This window comes from Eriocheir sinensis, unplaced genomic scaffold (assembly GCF_024679095.1).
Source record: "Eriocheir sinensis breed Jianghai 21 unplaced genomic scaffold, ASM2467909v1 Scaffold253, whole genome shotgun sequence".
Taxonomy (NCBI): Eukaryota; Metazoa; Arthropoda; class Malacostraca; order Decapoda; family Varunidae; genus Eriocheir; species Eriocheir sinensis.
In genome coordinates, this window is record NW_026111558.1 from 169,014 (window position 1) to 174,550 (window position 5,537).

Below are 5,537 nucleotides of genomic sequence, written 5' to 3' on the forward strand. Positions count from 1 at the left end.
TATGAAACTACGTTACATAAGATTCTCTCTCTCTCTCTCTCTCTCTCTCTCTCTCTCTCTCTCTCTCTCTCTCTCTCTCTCTCTCTCTCATTAAATTTTCTTCCTCCAATTTCTATTCGTTTCATGTCTATTTTGTCCCTCCATTCGGTCCTTCGTTCCCGGCACATTCCTTTTACTTTCTATTGATTCTTCCCTTTTTTTCCTTCTATTTTTTCATGCCTTCCTCTCTTTCCTCCCTACTCCTCCTCCTCTCTACTTTCCTCCCCCATCCGCCATCCTCCCTCCCTCCCTCATTTTTCACACCTCCTTTTCCCTTCCTATTCTCATCCTTCCTTCCTTCTCTGTCTTCCACATCATTAAACTCGCGCCTCCTCCTCCTCCTCCTGCTCCTCCTTCTCTTGGAAAACGTGAGCTCTTGACTTCCTATTTCTTCACCTTTCACGGCAGCCTCGATCAAAGTCAGTATTTTGTGATGCTACTGCTTACTCCTCTTACTACTCCTCTCCTCCTACTCTTTTTCCTTCTCCTCCTCCTCTTCCTCCTCAACATACTTCCTTTACAGCATTTCAGTTTCTCCTTCTCACTTCCTCTTCTTCTTTTCCTCTACCTACTCTCCCCCATTCTCCTCCTCCTCCTCCTCCTCCTCCTCCTCCTCCTTCTCCTCCTCTTCCTCCTCCTCCCACTGTTACTACTACTAATACATTCAATACTCGCTCCAACATTGTACGTATTTCGCTCTTTATAATCCTAACAGGGAAAGGTGTGTGTGTGTGTGTGTGTGTGTTGTGTGTTGTGTGTGTGTTGTGTGTTATGTGTTATGTGTTGTGTGTGTGTTGTGTGTGTCTGTGTGTGTGTGTGTGTGTGTGTGTCTGTGTCTGTGTGTGTGTGTGTGTGTGTGTGTGTGTGTGTGTGTGTGTGTGTGTGTGTGTGTGTGTGTGTGTGTGTGTGTGTGTGTGTGTGTGTGTGTGTGTGTGTGTGTGTGTGTGTGTGTGTGTGTGTGTGTGTGTGTGTGTGTGTGTGTGTGTGTGTGTGTGTGTGTGTGTGTGTGTGTCTGTGTCTGTGTGTGTGTGTGTGTGTGTGTGTGTGTGCTTTCTTTGATTTACCTTTCGAAAACCTTAATATTCTCGTGTAAATATCATGTTTACAGCAACTTGAGTCGCTTGTCACCATCCTCGAACCGACAGCAAACAGCCTTGGCAGTGAGCATATGAATAAGAAATATAAATAACGATGAGAATTGATAGATAGACAAGTAAATGATTTAATGACGTCAAATTCATAAAAAACTAAACAAAGATAAACACTGGAATTGATATCCAAGTGTAAGAATGTTATAATACTGACATTATATGAATAACAGAATAACAAATGAAGGTGGAAAATATGGGAATTAATGAACACGACTGAATAATAAATAATATAATACTGATCACATAAATAACAAACTCAGTTGAACATTTTTTCTGCTAATCCTATTCTCTGGTGGGATTAGAGACTCGTGAGCCTTTTTTTATAATTTATTTACACTTTCACTTGCTTCCTGTAACGTGATGATAATAAAATGAAGGTAGTAAACATATGTAAAGGAAGCGAATCCTTCTTTTTTTTCGTTTAACGTCCGGAATAATCTTGTGGGGTTGGACGAGCAAGGAGTCTCTTCCACTCCTGACGATCATAAAACTAATGTTTAGTAATATCACACAACGCCTGCCAGCGAACAGGCAAGGCACGGGTCCAGCAGGCGCCCCCCGCTGGCCGACGCCCTAAACGCGCCGAGGCCGGAAAGGGAAGTGTTTCGCGGCGCGGCCCAGACAAACTTTTCACCGGGAACCAGCGAACAAATAACAAAGGGAAACATGTTCGTGTAAAAAAATATAAATGACTAAATGAATGTTTCTATATAAATAAAAAAAAAAAAATGTAAACAAATATACCAAAAAAATATTGATATAAGCAAAAAAAGTATCAACATGAATAAAATGTAACTAATAGATTGAAGAGTGCACGGTAGTTTTGACAGTAGTGATAGTAGCTGCATCAGCATCAGCAATAGTAGTAGTAATAGTAGTAGTAGTAGTAGTAGAAGTAATAGTAGTAGTAATAGTAGTAGTAGTAATAGTAGTAGTAGTAGTAGTAGTAGTAGTAGTAGTAGTAGTAATAGTAGTAGTAGTAATAGTAGTAGTAGTAGTAGTAGTAGTAGTAGTAATAGTAGTAGTAGTAGTAGTAGTAGTAGTAGTAGTAGTAGTAGTAGTAGTAGTAGTAGTAGTAGTAGTAGTAGTAGTAGAAGTAAGAGTAGTAGTAGTAGTAGTAGTAGTAGTGGTAGTAGTAGTAGTAGTAGTATAGTAATAGCATTAATAATAGTGACAATAGTAGTAGTAGTAGTAGTAGTAGTAGTAGTAGTAGTAGTAGTAGTAGTAGTAGTAGTAGTAGTAGTAGTAGTAGAAGTAGTAGTAGTAGAAGTAATAGTAGTAGTAGTAATAGTAGTAGTTGCAGCAGTAGTAACAGCAGCAGTGGCACAATAAGTGTTTAATGACTTTCGTCCCAGCACGTGGACGCTGTAACATAATTACATTTTTCTGCCCGCCAGTGCCCTTCCTTCTGCTACTCTCCCCTCACATCCCCGGTCTCCTTTTCCTCCCTGTTCTTTCTCCTCCTTCCCATCCTCTCCTCTACTCTCCCTTCCTCTCTCTTTTACTCTTCATTATCCTAATCCTCAGTTTACTGATGAAATTACGGAATAACCAATATATTTATATTTATGACACACACACACACACACACACACACACACACACACACACACACACACCACATACACTTCCTTAGAATGTTTTATAACTTTGCCTTTTTCTATCCTGTTTCTTTCGACGATGGAGCAATACCGGAAATGAAGTACGGTTCGGAAAATATGATGACGATAACAGTAATAATAATAATAATAATAATAATAATAATAATAATAATAATAATAATAATAATAATAATAATAATAATAATAATAATAATAATAATAATAATAACAATAATGATAATAATGATGATAATAATGATAATAATAATGATAATAATAATAATAATAATAATAATAATAATAATAATAATAATAATAATAATAATAATAATAATAATGATAATGATAATAATAATAATAATAATGATAAAGATAATGAAAAACAACGATAGTAATCAAGTGAATGCCGCGTGACTAACATTGCAATTATCTTAAGTTAAGCCGGATGATGAAACACCTGGATCAGTGAACGGTGCCAGGCCGGATGAACGGAACATTCGAACCCATCAAGGGAAACGGTGTCTGGTCTGAATTTACGACTGTCTAAACCACGTTAGAATAACTAAGTCTTTACCAGGGTTCAGAAAGGCGCCCAGGCCATGTTGATGAACACGATAGAGGAACAGACTGGCAACTCGTGAATATAAAACAGAAGGGTGGAACACACACACTGCCTGACGAACGGGATCTGAGAAGGGATAAGCTCGTCAAGGAGGAGGTATCAAGACGCTTGCGGAACTAAATTTAACAATCCTTGGGTATTTCCGTGTGACTTATTTGTATAGATGCGGCATGTTGCGATTGATTATTGTACTTTATTTAACCTTTTGGTCACTCCTTTAGGTAACAATATGACTATATACAGCATTAATACCTATTACACGCCAGAGAAAAGATAACTCGTAAGTCAAATAGAAAACTCGAACACTCCCTCCAGAAGAACTGAACATGAGATCTACATATAAAGTACAAACTTTCACTGATGGATCAAAACATGTAAGCCCTTGCGCCTGAAGAACGTGACATAAGGTAAAGAAAGAGACAAGTTCAAGAATGTAAACACCGGAACGGAGGGAGAAGTGGGATGAGGCAAAACTGGGGCGAAGCAGAACTTGGACTGCGAGTTGAACTTAACAAAGACTAATCGCAACTCCAAAAAGAAGATCAAAGATGAGCTCCAGGGGACAGCATGAGGCAAGCAAGCTGGCGCTACCATAAATACTTGTCTGCGCCGAAACAGGCTGGAGCCGAGCATCAAGGCCCCTAACCAAGAAAGCCTAGTGGCGCCATAGACTGAACGTAAAAAGAAAAGAAAAAAATAGGCAGCATACAAATCAACTAAGTATCATATTGATAAACGAGGCATCTTACTAATCACCTGAGACACCAAATGAATGAACTATGAACGAGACAGTTAAATGAAGTTACATGCGGATAAACAAGGTAGTGGGGGTACCAGGGATAGATGAAGTACCGTGTTAAAATAAACGGATTACTATTTTTTTTTCCAGCAGAGGAGTCAGTTCAAGGGCATCAAAAAAGGTTACAAATATGAAAAAAAGCCCGCTAGTCACTGCTCCTATAAAGAGTTAGAGGAGTGGCCGAAAGATACGGATAGGCGATATTATATGGATTAACGATGAACGCCATGCCTAAGACCGACAATATACGGACAAAGGAAGTACCAAATGATAAACTACGCATGATAAGAAGCAAAATGTCATACGAATAAGCGAATCTCAAAACTAACACTGATTTCTTAAACGTCGTATTAGTATTTATCAACATTTACGTGGCTAGTTTGCCTTTATAACTCGATTTTTGGGACGGTGGTTACGAGTGTTGGATTTTCAAAGAGTTGAGTCGACTTATTACAATCTCAGTCGTAAGAAAGTGGTACTAAAAAGATAAACAAAACCATCGAACAATCACGCCTTGAAATACTGGTAAAAAATAAAAATAAAAACAATCACCCAGAATATCGTTGCTCCAAGTTTTACAGTCCAATACATTAAGTTTGTAAGCTCCACAAATAAACACAAAATACAATTAAAATTCCTTGGTATAGTATTTGGCTTTTGAGATAAACAGGAGGAAATCTTAGGAAACCACACAGGAAATCTCTTTAGTATCTGGTATTGAGTAGAAAAAGAGAAGTTGGAAAGTTTCGTTTAGTCGGCGCAACATCTGTGGTCATATGCCGGAGAGACACAGAAGGAGAAGGAATTATAGGAGAAGGGAACAGATCCTAGGAGACGGGACACAACCCCCGATTAATACCTGGCACCCATTGACTGCTGGGTGGACAGGGGAGTAGGGTATCGGAAAAGCCGCCCAAATTTTTCCACTCCGCCCGGGAATCGAGCCCGGGCTCCCTCGGTTGTGAGTAGTGTGTGCTAACCACTGCACCACGAAGCCCCCAGAAAAAGCGGATCATTGTGGAGGATATAGCTTGCTTTGGGGTTTATAATGACTCTGTACTGGACTGTGGAACTGGAAAGACATAACACGTGAAGCACAAACATGATTAAGGCGCCTCACACCTAACAAGTATCTGGTATTGAGAAGAAAAAAAACAGATCATTGAGGAGGACATAGCTTGCTTTGGGCGCTTATAATGACTCTGTACTGGACTGTGGAACTGGAAAGACATAACACGTGAAGTACAAACCTCACACCTCAAAAACAAAACCTCACACCTCAAAAACAAAACCTCACACCTCAAAAACAAAACCTCACACCTCAA